Here is a 19,256-nt window from a genome sequence, read left to right as displayed (position 1 = left end):
TACATTGCTGTACGATGATTCTGTGGTATTTGTACCTAGATGCATTATTTAATAACATGTGATGTTTTGATTCCATGTTGGTCACTATATACTGTATTATTACTACTTGCATACTGGATTTTGACTTGAGTCAAAAATTTTGTTTAGAATACCATGGCTAACGGAAGATCCACACCTACCGCCGCCCAGATTGAGGACATGATCAACGAACGGGTCGCTGCAGCCCTAGCAGAAAGAAATCTTCAAGCTCCACCGCCGCCACCACCAGTTATCCAACCCGTTCGAAATGGGTGTACTTACAAGGAATTCCAGAGCTGCAAACCGCATAACTTCAGCTGCACCGAGGGACCGGTTGGTCTCACCAGATAGTTCGAGAAACTTGAATCAGTATTCCGAGTTAGCAACTGTTCGGAGGACAACAAGACCAAGTTTGCATCTTGCACACTATCTGACGGCGCGCTAACGTGGTGGAACACGTTAGCTCAAGCGAAAGGCATTGACGAGGCGTATGCTACGCCATGGGAGGAATTCAAGGCTGCTATGATTGATGAGTATTGTCCGAGAACCGAAATCCAAAAGATGGAGATGGAATTCATGCAGTTAAAGGCCGTTGGGAACGACCTTGATGGTTACAACAGGAGGTTTCTTGAGTTAGCTCTTATGTGCCCAACAATGGTCACACCGGAATTCAAGCGTATGGAGAGATACTTCTGGGGACTCCCTAAGTCCATCAAAGGAAACGTCACCTCATCCAAACCACCGAATGTTCCCGAAGCAATGCGCATGGCGCATACTCTCATGAATCAGATTCTTATTGATGAGCCGGAGAAGGCTAAGTTTGAGGCTGGTAGTAGCGAAAAGAGGAAATGGGACAACAACCACAACAACCACAACAACAACAACAACAATAACAACAACAACAACAACAACAGGGGGAGAAACTACGATCAAACCCCCGCCAAGAGGCACAACAACGGTGGAAACCCCAATCCCAACAACAACACCAACTCCAACCCGAACTACAAGGGAACCCTACCTCAATGCAAGAGGTGTTACAAACACCACACTGGGTATTGCAATGTTGTTTGTGAGAAATGCCAACGGGCTGGGCATATCGGAAAAGACTACAAGGTCACCACTTTGAATGGGAAGCCGAACCCCACAGGGCCGAAGAAGTGTTATGAATGCGAGCAGACGGGCCATTTCAGAAATGCGTGCCCAAACAAGCGAAAAGATGGCGGGCCACCCTGTGGTAGAGCTTTTAATGTTAATGCAAGGGATGCACGCGATAACTCCGACTTGGTGACAGGTATATTCACAATCAACAATCTTTTAGCTTCTGTCTTGTTTGATACTGGTGCGGATAGAAGTTATGTATGTAGACATTTTTACGATATAAGATTAATTGGTCATTAGTCCCGTTAAAAGAAAGTATGCTTGTCGAGGTCACAAATGGAAAACTTGAAAAGGTTAACCATATTAGTCATGGAGCTATTATCAACATAGCTGGTGCAGATTTCGAAATTGACTTGATACCTATCAAACTGGGAAGTTTTGACGTGATCGTCGGTATGGATTGGTTGAGCAAGATAAAGGCCGATATTATCTGTGGAGATAAAGCACTTCGCATACCACAAGGAGATGGTGAACCACTGGTTATCTATGGAGAGAGATGTACCTCGAAGTTGAACCTCATTAGTTGCGTGAAAGCGCAAAAGATTATGAAGAAGGGACGCTTTGCTGTCCTAGCACATGTGAAAGCGGTAGAAACTGAGGTGAAGAGCGTGAACGACGTTCGAATTGTGAACGAATTTTCCGATGTCTTCCCAGAGGAATTTCCTGGATTACCGCCGCAAAGAGCAGTAGAGTTTCAGATTAACTTAGTGCCAGGAGCTGCACATGTAGCTCGCGCACCTTATAGACTCGCACCTTCCGAGATGCAAGAATTACAGAGTCAACTACAAGAGCTACTTGACCGAGGATTTATCCAACCAAGTTTCTCGCCTTGGGGCGCACCTGTTCTCTTTATGAAGAAGAAGGATGGATCCTTTCGTATGTTTATCGACTACCGTGAGCTCAACAAATTGACAATCAAGAATCGGTATCCTCTTCCACGAATTGACGATCTTTTTGATCAACTACAAGGATCGAGTGTCTACTCAAAGATCGATTTGCGATCCGGCTATCACCAGTTGAGGGTGAAGGAAAGTGACGTGATGAAGACTGCATTCAGAACCCATTATGGTCATTATGAGTTCCTCGTGATGCCATTCGGTTTGACAAATGCACCTGCCGTGTTCATGGATCTCATGAATTGTGTCTGCAAGCCTTACTTGGACAAGTTTGTTATCGTCTTCATAGATGATATCCTCATCTACTCTAAGAGCGAAGAAGAACATGAGCAACACCTCCGATTAGTGCTTGAACTCTTAAGACAAGAGCAACTTTACGCCAAATTCTCCAAGTGTGAATTTTGGTTGAAGGAAGTCCAGTTTCTGGGTCATGTTGTGAGCGACCAGGGTATCAAAGTTGACCCCGCCAAGATTGAAGCTATCAGCAAGTTGGAGACCCCCACTACTCCGATGCATATTCGACAATTCCTAGGTCTCGCCGGTTATTACCGAAGATTCATCGAAGGATTTTCTCTGATTGTGCGTCCTCTGACCGCGCTGACTCACAAGGGCAAGAAGTTCACTTGGGAACCCGCACACGAATCAGCATTCCAAACCTTGAAGAAGAAGTTGACCACCGCACCTATCCTATCACTTCCTGAGGGCAGTGACGACTTTGTTGTTTATTGTGATGCATCGAAGAGTGGTTTTGGTTGTGTACTGATGCAACGATCAAAAGTTATTGCCTATGCCTCCCGACAATTGAAGATTCACGAGCGGAACTACACTACACATGATCTTGAACTTGGAGCCGTTGTCTTTGCACTCAAATTGTGGAGACATTATTTGTATGGAACTAAGAGCACTATCTTCACCGATCACAAGAGTCTCCAGCACATCTTCGATCAGAAGCAACTAAATATGAGACAGCGTCGATGGATCGAGACGCTCAACGACTATGATTGTGAACTCCGTTATCACCCTGGCAAGGCCAATGTTGTAGCTGACGCTTTAAGCCGAAAGGAGAGGACGGCACCTCTTCGTGTTAGGGCTCTGAACATCACCATCCATTCGAACCTCAACAACCAGATCAGAGTAGCCCAAGTTGAGGCTCTCAAGGAGGAGAATATATTTCACGAACATTTGAACATACTTGTCTCTCGATTCGAGGTTAGGGAGTCTGGACTCCGATGTTATGCCGGAAGAATTTGGGTACCTCTTTATGGAGATCTACGGAACCTGATACTTGATGAAGCACACAAATCGATATATTCGATTCATCCTGGAGCGGGCAAAATGTACCACGACCTTAAAGAAGGACATTGCGACTTATGTTGGTAAGTGTTTGACTTGCTCGAAGGTTAAAGCCGAGCATCAGAGACCTTCTGGGTTACTTTAGCAACCGGAGATCCCACAATGGAAGTGGGAAAGGATAAGAATGGATTTCATCACCAAGCTACCAAATACGGTGGGCGGATACGATACTATTTGGGTTATTGTTGACCGCCTTACCAAATATGCACACTTTCTAGCGATGAAGGAAACTGATACAATGGAGAGACTTGCTCAGTTATACATCAAAGAGGTTGTATCTCATCATGGTGTACCTTTATCGATCATCTCAGATCGCGATCCCCGTTTTGCTTCTAGATTTTGGCGTTCTTTGCAAGAAGCCATGGGAACTCGTCTCGACATGAGCACTGCTTATCATCCTCAGACTGACGGGCAAAGTGAACGAACGATTCAGACCTTGGAGGACATGCTGCGTGCATGTGTCATTGGTTTTGGAAAGGCCTGGGAAAGACATTTGCCACTCGCCGAATTCTCGTACAACAACAGTTATCACTCTAGCATTAATGCTGCACCTTTTGAAGCATTGTATGGCCGTAAGTGCCGATCTCCTATTTGTTGGGCCGAAGTAGGCGAAAAGCAAATCACCGGACCCGAGGTAGTCCACGAAACCACGGAGAAGATTGCTCAAATCCAAGCTTGACTTAAGACTGCCCGTGATCGTCAAAAGAGTTATGCCAATCTTAAACGTAAAGACTTTGAATTCAACGTTGGTGATCGTGTAATGTTAAAGGTTGCACCTTGGAAGGGTGTGATCCGTTTTGGAAAACGTAGAAAGTTGAACCCACGATACATTGGTCCTTTTGAAATCTTGGAACGTGTTGGACCCGTTGCATATCATTTGGATCTACCAGCACAATTGAGCTCAGTTCATCCTACCTTCCATGTGTCAAACTTGAAGAAGTGTCTTACTGCACCGGAACTTATCATACCACTTGAGGAACTTACGATTGACGACAAACTTCACTTTGTGGAAGAACCTGTTGAGATCATGGATCGTGAGATCAAAACTTTGAAATGCAACAAGATTCCGATTGTACGAGTACGATGGAATGCCAAACGAGGACCTGAGTTTACTTGGGAACGAGAGGATCAAATGATGCGAAAGTATCCTCACCTTTTCCCGACTCCTCCATCTACCTCAGCTTAAATTTCGGGACAAAATTTTCTTTAACAGGTGGGTAATGTAACGACCCTGGATTTTCCAACGTTTATTTATTAATAATTATTATTATTAATACGTGTGATAAAACTAATGTACGTTATTACATTTACATGTTGCCATGATTGCCCGAACTTGACTTTAATTGCCCGAAATGTCTTTGTGACACCCGGAACTTGCACGAATAATATTTTTAAGTATTATTTACATTCATGATTAGTTTTATTAATCATTTTAATTAACTAAGGTTGTTGGTTAATTACTTGGGCTTTAAATGGATTAATTTGTTAATTAAGGGAACTTGGGCTTTAGTAGTGAAATGGACTTATGACTTTGGGCTTCCAAGCCCACCCTACATTATTAGTGGACTTAACTAGCCCAATATTACATGTAAGTAGTACTTACAAGTGTAACTAGTTAGTTAACTTGTTTAGGAATCTAGTTAACTTGCCATTCCCATGTAAACACACCAAGTATCCAACTTTTGAAGCTTTACTTGCAAGTGACCACCAAACTAAACCCTCCCCTCCTCTTTTGCTGCAGCTGGCTAAATGTTAGGGCCATGGGGAGTGCCTTTTTTTGTTTCATTTCTCTTATTACTACTTCACTTGTTACTCTCTCAAACACACACACAAAAATACTTTCAAGTTTTCTCTCTTTTCTCTCTAGTTGTAGTAAGTAAAAAGCTTTAATTTCCCTTCTTTTTCTTTAACCAAAACTGAATTCAAACATCACATAATCATCATCATCTTTTGTTACTTGTTGTTGTTAGTTTGTTACATGTAATTGTTAGTTGTTCTTTACTTGTTACAAGAATAAACTTTCTAGTTTGATTCTTCTTATTTCTTGTATTTATCAAGAACACTCAAGAACATAACTTACTAGTTATGATTCTACATATACTTTCTTAAAAGATTGCAAGTTCATGTGTTGATTAAATTCATACTTGAAGTTCATGAAGTAAACTTTAAAGTTTACTTTCTAAAGATCAAACTTTGGTTTGAATCTTTAAAGTATGAACAACCATGAATAATTTACTTGTTTACTTAGTTTACTTCTTCTTGCACTTTACTTTCATGTAATTAGTTTAAATGGTCAAGTACTACTAGTTAGTCTTGATCTCATTAATCTTGAACTAAAAGTTAACCTTGAAAGTTCAAGAACACACAAATAAGTTTTCTTTAAAAATAACTTTGTATACTTATGCTTGATCTAGACTTTTGGGTCTTGGATCTTCAAGATCTAACTAAAGAACTATGTTCTACATCTTAAGATCTTGATTAGTTAGTTTACTTTCAAGTTTGTAACTTGTTATTAGCTTTAAAGTTCATGTATGTGTTAGATCTAAGACCTTGATGTAACTTTGGTTCATCAAACTTCATACAACTCTTAAGTGAGTTGTGCTTCATGTCTTAGACTTGCACTTGGGTTATGATGGTCAAATCTTGGTCAAGATGATGCAAACACATCAATGAGTTGTACACTTGAAGCTATATGCATCAAGGATGAGAACCGTGATAAGCATCGAGCACCGGAACCCATTATCTTACTGTTTCTGTCCAAACCCTACTGACCTACTGTCTCTGTATCAGACCAGTAGACCTGGGATGTTTTGATTGTGATTTTCAAATATATCTTTTCGAGTAGATAACTTTTCATATAATACTCGCCTTAATCCGAGTTACGGTTTAGAATCTATGGCCCTCCGAGCGTCACTATGTCCATTTATTTTTCTGCTTTCTGTTTATAGTTTCTGTTCTTCTGGTTTCTGTAACAGACAAATATACCTAGGCTACTGTAACCTTGATTTTCAGATATCTCAGTTCGTGTAGATAACTTTTCATATAGGACTCGTCTTAATCCGAGTTACGGTTTAGGATTTATGGCCCTCCGATCGTCACTATGTCCTTTAACGTTGTGCAGAAATTTCTGACCTACTCGCACTTAAACCGTCACCACGGTTAAACGAAGATGATTCTGCTTCTGGAATTTTTACCACACTTAAGGGACTCATAGACGGATCCATGGCCACTGGTATCACCTTCATTCAGTAAGGGTAGAGGCTGTGGTGACTGACTGAAGTCAGACTTTGTTTTAAACTACTTTCATAAACGAAACCTACTTTACGCCTTTTGTTTAATGATGAATGATGATGACCCTTAAGACCTTAATTACATACTTTTAAACCTATTAAGACTATTTACTGACTTATTACTATTTGCCTTAGGTTGAGGACCTTCGGACCGATTAATTGCACACCTTTTCCGAACCGACTTTACGACTACATTATCTTTGTGAGTTATAGCATTCCCTTTTTACTTTAACTTATTTTGGGAACTGAGAATACATGCGGATTTTATGTTTTACATACTAGGCACGAGTACTTAAACTTATATATGTGTGGGTTATACAACGGCATAAACATTCCCTTTAGCTCGGTAACGTTTAATCATTGGTTTTTGAACCGTGAACGCGAATCTTAGATATGGATCCATAGGGTTTGACATCCCCACTCGGGCTAGTCGCGCTAGCATTTAACGAGTGTTTAATACTTCGTAGACATACGCACTTGCCAAGTGTACTTTCAAGGGGTATAAACGTTAAGTTAGTTACCAAGTGCCCACGGTTAACATATACTTTATCATACTGTTTTGAAACGCTCTTTGTAGCACTGAAATCTCGTGGCCTACCTTACATACTGTTATACTTAAACTATAGCTCACCAACCTTTGTGTTGACGTTTTTAAGCATGTATTTCTCAGGTGCTTGAGGTTGCTTCCGCTGTCTTACTTTTTGTGCTGTAGACACCCGCTGCTTAGAGTTGTCCACGCATGAACTACTTTACTTTGCATTCAAACATTCATACTTTTGAACTATGACTTGTAACGACCATTGTGGTCGCATACACTTATTATTTGCTTCTACTTAGTGAAGCATGCTTTTGGAATTGTAAAACATTCGATGTTGGATTAGACATCACTTTATTTATGAATGCAAACTCTTTTTGAAAACGCATATAGTACTTAACCTTGTAATGATCTTGTTGTTGATGATTCGTACATGATGGTTTTGTACGGGGCATCACAAAGAGCTTCCGCTGTTACTTACTAAAATAAGGACAAGATTTGGAGTCCATGTTTGTATGATATTGTGTAAAAATTGCATTCAAGAAACATATGTCGATGTAATATATTTCTATTGTAAACCATTATGTAATGATTGTGTGTAAACAGTATATTTTAGATTATCATTATTTGATAATCTACGTAATGCTTTTGAAACCTTTATTGATAAAATAAAGGTTATGGTTGTTTTAAAAATGAATGCAGTCTTTGAAAAACGTCTCATATAGAGGTCAAAACCTCGCAACGAAATCAATTAATATGGAACGTTTATAATCAATATGAACGGGACATTTCATATTGAACTGTACTTTATGAAACTAAACAGAAAAATTATAGGTTTATAGTCAGAATTACAGGTTACAAGTCGTTTTTGTAGAGGTAATCATTTCAGTCGAAAAAAACGACGTCTTGATGACCATTTTATAAAACATATTTCCACTTTGAGTTTAACCATGATTTTTGGATATAGTTTCATGTTCATAAGAAAAATCATTTTCCCAGAAGAACAACTTTTAAATCAAAGTTTATCATAGTTTTTAATTATCTAACCCAAAACAGCTCCCGGTTTCACTACGACGGCGTATGTCCGGTTTTACGGTGTTCTTCGTGTTTCCAGGTTTTAAATCATTAAGTTAGCATATCATATAGATATAGAACATGCGTTTAGTTTATTTTAAAATTTAATTTAGAAGGATTAAATTTGTTTGCTAACAAGTTTAGAATTAACTAAACTATGTTCTAGTAATTACAAGTTTAAATCTTCGAAACAAATAGTTATATATATATATATATATATATATATATATATATATATATATATATATATATATATATATATATATGAATCGAATGATGTTATGAACATCATTACTACCTCAAGTTTAGTAGGTAAATCTACTGGAAGTGACAAAAAAATGATCTAGCTTCAAAGGATCTTGGATGGCTTGAAAGTTCTTGAAGTAGAATCATGACACGAAAACAAGTTCAATTAAGATTTTTACTCGAATTAAGATAGTTTATAGTTATAGAAATTGAATCAAAGTTTGAATATGAGTATTACCTTGAATAAGAAAGATAACCTACTATAAATAACAAAGATTTCTTGATCTTGGATGATTACTTGGAATGGATTAGAAAGCTTGAAAGTAGACTTGCAAACTTGAAAGTGTTCTTGAAGTTTTCTTGAGTAGTTGTTTTATAAGTTGATATAGGTTAGGATTTATGAGCTAGATTGATGTAGATTTTGATGAATATGATGAAGAACACTTAGAACATCATCATAGAACTAGAGAGAGATCAAATGGATGAAAGTAAATTGAAAAATGAAAGTGTATGAGAGTCTGATCAAAAACGTGAATGGCTTAGTCCATATATGCAAGTTGTAATTTGATTTTTAGTGTAATAATTCATGCTAGTAGCCAAATGATAGTTCCACATGTTTGTTGACTAAATGAGAGCTGCTAAGAGCTGATCATTGAAGTGTATATACCAATAGTATATACATATAGGAGCTGTGTATTATACGAGTACGAATACGGGTGCATACGAGTAGAATTGTTGATGAAAATGAATGAGAATGTAATTGTAAGCATTTTTGTCAAGTAGAAGTACTTTGGTATGTGTCATGAAGTTTTTCAAAAGTGTAACAATACATCTTAATACACTACATGTATATACATTTTAACTAAGTCGTTAAGTCATCGTTAGTCGTCACTGTAGTGACCCGAACTTTTCCATGTTTATATATTAATTGAGATTGATATTTACATGATTAAATGTTTCCAACATGTTAAGCAATCAAACTTGTTAAGACTTGATTAATTGAAATATGTTTCATATAGACAATTGACCACCCAAGTTGATCGGTGATTCACGAACGTTAAAACTTGTAAAAACTATATGATGACATATATATGGATATATATATAGTTAACATGATACTATGATAAGAAAACATATCATAAAGTATATTAACAATGAACTACATATGTAAAAACAAGACTACTAACTTAATGATTTTTAAACGAGACATATATGTAACGATTATCGTTGTAAAGACATTTAATGTATATATATATCATATTAAGAGATATTCATACATGATAATATCATGATAATATAATAATTTAAAATCTCATTTGATATTATAAACATTGGGTTAACAACATTTAACAAGATCGTTAACCTAAAGGTTTCAAAACAACACTTACATGTAACGACTAACGATGACTTAACGACTCAGTTAAAATGTATATACATGTAGTGTTTTAATATGTATTTATACACTTTTGAAAGACTTAAATACACTTATCAAAATACTTCTACTTAACAAAAATGCTTACAATTACATCCTCGTTCAGTTTCATCAACAATTCTACTCGTATGCACCCGTATTCGTACTCGTACAATACACAGCTTTTAGATGTATGTACTATTGGTATATACACTCCAATGATCAGCTCTTAGCAGCCCATGTGAGTCACCTAACACATGTGGGAACCATCATTTGGCAACTAGCATGAAATATCTCATAAAATTACAAAAATATGAGTAATCATTCATGACTTATTTACATGAAAACAAAATTACATATCCTTTATATCTAATCCATACACCAACGACCAAAAACACCTACAAACACTTTCATTCTTCAATTTTCTTCATCTAATTGATCTCTCTCAAGTTCTATCTTCAAGTTCTAAGTGTTCTTCATATATTCTACAAGTTCTAGTTACATAAAATCAAGAATACTTTCAAGTTTGCTAGCTCACTTCCAATCTTGTAAGGTGATCATCCAACCTCAAGAAATCTTTGTTTCTTACAGTAGGTTATCATTCTAATACAAGGTAATAATCATATTCAAACTTTGGTTCAATTTCTATAACTATAACAATCTTATTTCAAGTGATGATCTTACTTGAACTTGTTTTCGTGTCATGATTCTGCTTCAAGAACTTCGAGCCATCCAAGGATCCGTTGAAGCTAGATCCATTTTTCTCTTTTCCAGTAGGTTTATCCAAGGAAATTAAGGTAGTAATGATGTTCATAACATCATTCGATTCATACATATAAAGCTATCTTATTCGAAGGTTTAAACTTGTAATCACTAGAACATAGTTTAGTTAATTCTAAACTTGTTCGCAAACAAAAGTTAATCCTTCTAAATTGACTTTTAAAATCAACTAAACACATGTTCTATATCTATATGATATGCTAACTTAATGATTTAAAACCTGGAGACACGAAAAACACCGTAAAGCCGGATTTACGCCGTCGTAGTAACACCGCGGGCTGTTTTGAGTTAGTTAATTAAAAACTATGATAAATTTTGATTTAAAAGTTGTTATTCTGAGAAAATGATTTTTATTATGAACATGAAACTATATCCAAAAATCATGGTTAAACTCAAAGTGGAAGTATGTTTTCTAAAATGGTCATCTAGACGTCGTTCTTTCGACTGAAATGACTACCTTTACAAAAACGACTTGTAACTTATTTTTCCGACTATAAACATATACTTTATCTGTTTATATTCATAAAATAGAGTTCAATATGAAACCATAGCAATTTGATTCACTCAAAACGGATTTAAAATGAAGAAGTTATGGGTAAAACAAGATTGGATAATTTTTCTCATTTTAGCTACGTGAAAATTGGTAACAAATCTATTCCAACCATAACTTAATCGACTTGTATTGTATATTATGTAATCTTGAGATACCATAGACACGTATACAATGTTTCGACCTATCATGTCGACACATCTATATATATTTCGGAACAACCATAGACACTCTATATGTGAATGTTGGAGTTAGCTATACAGGGTTGAGGTTGATTCCAAAATATATATAGTTTGAGTTGTGATCAATACTGAGATACGTATACACTGGGTCGTGGATTGATTCAAGATAATATTTATCGATTTATTTCTGTACATCTAACTGTGGACAACTAGTTGTAGGTTACTAACGAGGACAGCTGACTTAATAAACTTAAAACATCAAAATATATTAAAAGCGTTGTAAATATATTTTGAACATACTTTGATATATATGTATATATTGTTATAGGTTCGTGAATCAACCAGTGGCCAAGTCTTACTTCCCGACGAAGTAAAAAAATCTGTGAAAGTGAGTTATAGTCCCACTTTTAAAATCTAATATTTTTGGGATGAGAATACATGCAGGTTTTATAAATGATTTACAAAATAGACACAAGTACGTGAAACTACATTCTATGGTTGAATTATCGAAATCGAATATGCCCCTTTTTATTAAGTCTGGTAATCTAAGAATTAGGGAACAGACACCCTAATTGACGCGAATCCTAAAGATAGATCTATCGGGCCCAACAAGCCCCATCCAAAGTACCGGATGTTTTAGTACTTCGAAATTTATATCATATCCGAAGGGTGTCCCGGAATGATGGGGATATTCTTATATATGCATCTTGTTAATGTCGGTTACCAGGTGTTCACCATATGAATGATTTTTATCTCTATGTATGGGATGTGTATTGAAATATGAAATCTTGTGGTCTATTATTATGATTTGATATATATAGGTTAAACCTATAACTCACCAACATTTTTGTTGACGTTTTAAGCATGTTTATTCTCAGGTGATTATTAAGAGCTTCCGCTGTTGCATACTAAAATAAGGACAAGATTTGGAGTCCATACTTGTATGATATTGTGTAAAAACTGCATTCAAGAAACTTATTTTGTTGTAACATATTTGTATTGTAAACCATTATGTAATGGTCGTGTGTAAACAGGATATTTTAGATTATCATTATTTGATAATCTACGTAAAGCTTTTTAAACCTTTATTGATGAAATAAAGGTTATGGTTTGTTTTAAAATGAATGCAGTCTTTGAAAAACGTCTCATATAGAGGTCAAAACCTCGCAACGAAATCAATTAATATGGAACGTTTTTAATCAATAAGAACGGGACATTTCAGTTGGTATCCGAGCGTTGGTCTTAGAGAACCAGAATTTTGCATTAGTGTGTCTTATCGAGTTTGTTAGGATGCATTAGTGAGTCTGGACTTCGACCGTGTTTACTTGAAAAAAAATGATTGCTTAACAAATTTTGTTGGAAACTATATATTTTTAACATGTGAATATTATGTGATATATTAATCTCTTAACGCGTTTGATATTATGTGATAGATGTCTACCTCTAGAACAAGTCCCATTGACTCACCTAATAATAATGAAGAGTCAAATGTAAATTGGAATGATTCGTGGACTGATTCACAAGTTCCCGAAGAGGAACCGGAAGAAGAGTCGGAACCAGAAGAAGAATCGGAACCGGAAGAAGAATCGGAACCGGAAGAAGAATCGGAACCGGTGGGGGAAATAATAAAATGGTTAAGTAAAAGAAAATCCTCAACCAACCGACCAAGGCTAATTATGGTCAATGGTGTTTCCGCCAAGGAAGCAAAATATTGGGAGGATTATCAATTCTCCGATGAATCGGATTCCGAAGAGAATTCCGATGATGTTATAGAAATTACCCCAACTGAATTTAAAAAGGCAAAAGAAAATAATAAGGGAAAGGGCATAAAAATAGAGAAATCTAATTCCAACCCCGATGAACTTTATATGTATCGTCAACCCCCGAAGTTCTTAAGTTGTAACAATGACCCGGGAACCTCTAAACCACCAGGTTTTTTTAAACCAATGTGGAAAATAACGGCTCGTATTAGGGGAACATCATATATCCCTAGAAACTTGGCAAAACGAACCAAAACCGAAGAAGAAGAAACAAGCGAGTCGGAATAAGATAGTTGTATTTGTGTGGTGTAATATATGTAATATAGTGTGCTTATGCTTTATGATATATGTAAAAATTGCTTGTATTAATAAGTATCTTTTTTATGAATCTAACTCTTGTCTATTTTACAGTATAAAAACACAAAATGGATAGACAACCCAATATTTTAAGAGACCTACCCGGAGACATGATTGATGAAATCTTGTCTAGAGTTGGTCAGAATTCTTCGGCACAACTATTTAAGGCGAGATCAGTTTGTAAGACATTCGAAGAACGTTCCAAGAATGCCTTGGTTTATAAAAGGCTTTCGTTCGAAAGATGGGGTATATCACATTGGAAAATCCATAAGTTACGATGTGTTTACTTTGACGCATATATTGCGAGGAACCCAAATGCTATTTTACGCAATGGGTTAAGAAATTATTTTGACTCAATATATCCGAATATTGGACTTCGTGATTTAGAAAAAGCGGCTAACATGCAACATAAAGAAGCGTGCTATGCTTATGGGTTAGTAATGTTCGCTTCTCACCAAAGTGAGAAAAAGAACATCGGGCTACAACTATTAAACAAAACGTTCCCACAAGTGACGGAGTCGGTAATTGGGGTAAGAAATGAGGTTTTTAGATTGTTACGGGACTGTTGGACATTACGTAACCCTCGTCCCTTTGACGACGTTACAACACGCTGTCTTATCAACGGCCATAACGGTTATGTTGCACAAGACCAAGGATGGGAAGTAGTCCTAGTAAAACCAGAATGCATGACTTGTTTCTGGACGTATGAATTACGTGTCTTTATTGCCTTTGCTGAACGACTTGTGTACTAGCTAGAATTATCTTCACAACTATCTTGTATCAAAGTTATTGTGTGCTATATTTCATGCTTTATGTAAAATAAGCGGTATTGTAAGTTTGTAAAATATTGTATAAAAGTTTGAACGCGAAATATTATTATAATCAGTTTTTCATATAGAATTGTAGTAGTTGAATTGTATATTAGCTACTAAGTATGAACTTAACGGGTAGGTACTACCAGAATTTAAACTTATAAAACGCTAATATGAAGAAAAAGCTTTTATAAATGAGTTCATATTATGCTACGAAATACTATTAACTACTCTTAATATTCTGTATGATTAACTTGTTCCATTTAACTATTTTGAAGGAAATGGCACCGAATACTCGACACACCGTGAATATGAATGAAGAGGAATTCCGTACTTTTCTAGCTTCAAAAATAGCCGCAGTATAGGCTGCGCTACATACCAACAATAACCTTGGATCTAGCAGTACAGGAAATCGTGTAGGATGCACCTACAAAGAATTCACTGCCTGCAAACCTTTGGAATTTGATGGAACCGAAGGACCGATCGGATTGAAACGGTGGACCGAGAAGGTCGAATCGGTGTTTGCCATAAGTAAGTGTACTGAAGAGGACAAAGTGAAGTACGCTACGCATACCTTCACAGGTTCTGCGTTAACATGGTGGAATACCTATCTAGAGCAAGTGGGACAAGACGATGCGTACGCACTACCGTGGTCAGCATTCAAGCACTTGATGAACGAGAAATACCGTCCCAGAACCGAGGTCAATAAGCTCAAGACAGAACTTAGAGGGTTACGAACCCAAGGATTTAATATTACCACGTACGAAAGAAGATTCACAGAATTGTGCCTATTGTGTCCGGGAGCGTTCGAAGATGAGGAAGAGAAGATCGACGCATTTGTGAAAGGATTACCGGAAAGAATCCAAGAAGATATAAGTTCACACGAGCCCGCCTCCATACAACAGGCATGTAGAATGGCTCACAAACTAGTGAACCAGATTGAAGAAAGAATTAAAGAACAGACTGCTGAAGAGACCAATGTGAAGCAAGTCAAAAGAAAGTGGGAGGAAAACAGTGAAAAGAATCACCAATACAACAACAACAGCAATTACAACAATAATCGCAACAATTATCCTAGCAATCGCAACATCAATCGCAACTACAACAAACGGCCCAACAACAACAACAACAACAACAACAACAACAACAACAACAACAACAACAACAACTACAACAATCATCCCAACAACAATAATAACCGCAACAACAACAACAATCAGAAGCAGCTATGCCAAAGGTGTGAAAAGTATCACTCGGGGTTCTGCACCAAATTTTGCAACAAGTGTAAAAGAAATGGTCATAGCGCAGCGAAGTGTGAGGTCTACGGACCAGGGGTTAATAGAACGAAAGGAACAAATGGTGTCGAAACGAGTAATGGCGGAGCAAGTAGTGTCGGAGCAAGTTATGCCAATGTAGTTTGTTATAAATGTGGAAAACCGGGCCACATCATTAGAAATTGCCCGAACCAGGAGAACACGAATGGACAAGGCCGCGGAAGAGTTTTCAATATTAATGCGGCAGAGGCACAGGAAGACCCGGAGCTTGTTACGGGTAAGTTTCTTATTGACAATAAATCTGCTTACGTTTTATTTGATTCGGGTGCGGATAGAAGCTATATGAGTAGAGATTTTTGTGCTAAATTAAGTTGTCCATTGACGCCTTTGGATAGTAAATTTTTACTCGAATTAGCAAATGGTAAATTAATTTCAGCAGATAATATATGTCGGAATCGAGAAATTAAACTGGTTAGCGAAACATTTAAGATTGATTTGATACCAGTAGAGTTAGGGAGTTTTGATGTGATAATCGGTATGGACTGGTTGAAAGAAGTGAAAGCAGAGATCGTTTGTTACAAAAATGCAATTCGCATTATACGAGAAAAAGGAAAACCCTTAATGGTGTACGGAGAAAAGGGCAACACGAAGCTACATCTTATTAGTAATTTGAAGGCACAAAAACTAATAAGAAAAGGTTGCTATGCTGTTCTAGCACACGTCGAGAAAGTACAAACTGAAGAAAAGAGCATCAATGATGTTCCCATCGCAAAAGAATTTCCCGATGTATTTCCGAAAGAATTACCGGGATTACCCCCACATCGATCCGTTGAATTTCAAATAGATCTTGTACCAGGAGCTGCACCAATAGCTCGTGCTCCTTACAGACTAGCACCCAGCGAGATGAAAGAACTGCAAAGCCAATTACAAGAACTTTTAGAGCGTGGTTTCATTCGACCAAGCACATCACCGTGGGGAGCTCCTGTTTTGTTTGTCAAGAAGAAAGATGGTACATTCAGGTTGTGTATCGACTACCGAGAGTTGAACAAACTTACCATCAAGAACCGCTACCCACTACCGAGAATCGACGACTTATTTGATCAACTACAAGGCTCGTCTGTTTATTCAAAGATTGACTTACGTTCCGGGTATCATCAAATGCGGGTGAAAGAAGATGATATTCCAAAGACTGCTTTCAGAACACGTTACGGTCATTATGAGTTTATGGTCATGCCGTTTGGTTTAACTAATGCACCAGCTGTGTTCATGGACCTTATGAACCGAGTGTGTGGACCATACCTTGACAAGTTTGTCATTGTTTTCATTGATGAAATACTTATTTACTCAAAGAATGACCAAGAACACGGTGAACATTTGAGAAAGGTGTTAGAAGTATTAAGGAAGGAAGAATTGTACGCTAAGTTTTCAAAGTGTGCATTTTGGTTGGAAGAAGTTCAATTCCTCGGTCACATAGTGAACAAAGAAGGTATTAAGGTGGATCCGGCAAAGATAGAAACTGTTGAAAAGTGGGAAACCCCGAAAACTCCGAAACACATACGCCAGTTTTTAGGACTAGCTGGTTACTACAGAAGGTTCATCCAAGACTTTTCCAGAATAGCAAAACCCTTGACTGCATTAACGCATAAAGGGAAGAAATTTGAATGGAATGATGAACAAGAGAAAGCGTTTCAGTTATTGAAGAAAAAGCTAACTACGGCACCTATATTGTCATTGCCTGAAGGGAATGATGATTTTGTGATTTATTGTGACGCATCAAAGCAAGGTCTCGGTTGTGTATTAATGCAACGAACGAAGGTGATTGCTTATGCGTCTAGACAATTGAAGATTCACGAACAAAATTATACGACGCATGATTTGGAATTAGGCGCGGTTGTTTTTGCATTAAAGACTTGGAGGCACTACTTATATGGGGTCAAAAGTATTATATATACCGACCACAAAAGTCTTCAACACATATTTAATCAGAAACAACTGAATATGAGGCAGCGTAGGTGGATTGAATTATTGAATGATTACGACTTTGAGATTCGTTACCACCCAGGGAAGGCAAATGTGGTAGCCGATGCCTTGAGCAGGAAGGACAGAGAACCCATTCGAGTAAAATCTATGAATATAATGATTCATAATAACCTTACTACTCAAATAAAGGAGGCGCAACAAGGAGTTTTAAAAGAGGGAAATTTAAAGGATGAAATACCCAAAGGATCGGAGAAGCATCTTAATATTCGAGAAGACGGAACCCGGTATAGGGCTGAAAGGATTTGGGTACCAAAATTTGGAGATATGAGAGAAATGGTACTTAGAGAAGCTCATAAAACCAGATACTCAATACATCCTGGAACGGGGAAGATGTACAAGGATCTCAAGAAATATTTTTGGTGGCCGGGTATGAAAGCCGATGTTGCTAAATACGTAGGAGAATGTTTGACGTGTTCTAAGGTCAAAGCTGAGCATCAAAAACCATCAGGTCTACTTCAACAACCCGAAATCCCAGAATGGAAATGGGAAAACATTACCATGGATTTCATCACTAAATTGCCAAGGACTGCAAGTGGTTTTGATACTATTTGGGTAATAGTTGATCGTCTCACCAAATCAGCACACTTCCTGCCAATAAGAGAAGATGACAAGATGGAGAAGTTAGCACGACTGTATTTGAAGGAAGTCGTCTCCAGACATGGAATACCAATCTCTATTATCTCTGATAGGGATGGCAGATTTATTTCAAGATTCTGGAAGACATTATAGCAAGCATTAGGAACTCGTCTAGACATGAGTACTGCCTATCATCCACAAACTGATGGGCAGAGCGAAAGGACGATACAAACGCTTGAAGACATGCTACGAGCATGTGTTATTGATTTCGGAAACAGTTGGGATCGACATCTACCATTAGCAGAATTTTCCTACAACAACAGCTACCATTCAAGCATTGAGATGGCGCCGTTTGAAGCACTTTATGGTAGAAAGTGCAGGTCTCCGATTTGTTGGAGTGAAGTGGGGGATAGACAGATTACGGGTCCGGAGATTATACAAGAAACTACCGAGAAGATCATCCAAATTCAACAACGATTGAAAACCGACCAAAGTCGACAAAAGAGCTACGCTGACATTAAAAGAAAAGATATAGAATTTGAAATTGGAGAGATGGTCATGCTTAAAGTTGCACCTTGGAAAGGCGTTGTTCGATTTGGTAAGCGAGGGAAATTAAATCCAAGGTATATTGGACCATTCAAGATTATTGATCGTGTCGGACCAGTAGCTTACCGACTTGAGTTACCTCAACAACTCGCGGCTGTACATAACACTTTCCACGTCTCGAATTTGAAGAAATGTTTTGCTAAAGAAGATCTCACTATTCCGTTAGATGAAATCCAAATCAACGAAAAACTCCAATTCATCGAAGAACCCGTCGAAATAATGGATCGTGAGGTTAAAAGACTTAAGCAAAACAAGATACCAATTGTTAAGGTTCGATGGAATGCTCGTAGAGGACCCGAGTTCACCTGGGAGCGTGAAGATCAAATGAAGAAGAAATA

The sequence above is a fragment of the Rutidosis leptorrhynchoides genome, chromosome 1 (genome assembly GCF_046630445.1).
Source record: "Rutidosis leptorrhynchoides isolate AG116_Rl617_1_P2 chromosome 1, CSIRO_AGI_Rlap_v1, whole genome shotgun sequence".
Classification (NCBI taxonomy): domain Eukaryota; kingdom Viridiplantae; phylum Streptophyta; class Magnoliopsida; order Asterales; family Asteraceae; genus Rutidosis; species Rutidosis leptorrhynchoides.
This window is presented reverse-complemented; position numbering follows the sequence as displayed.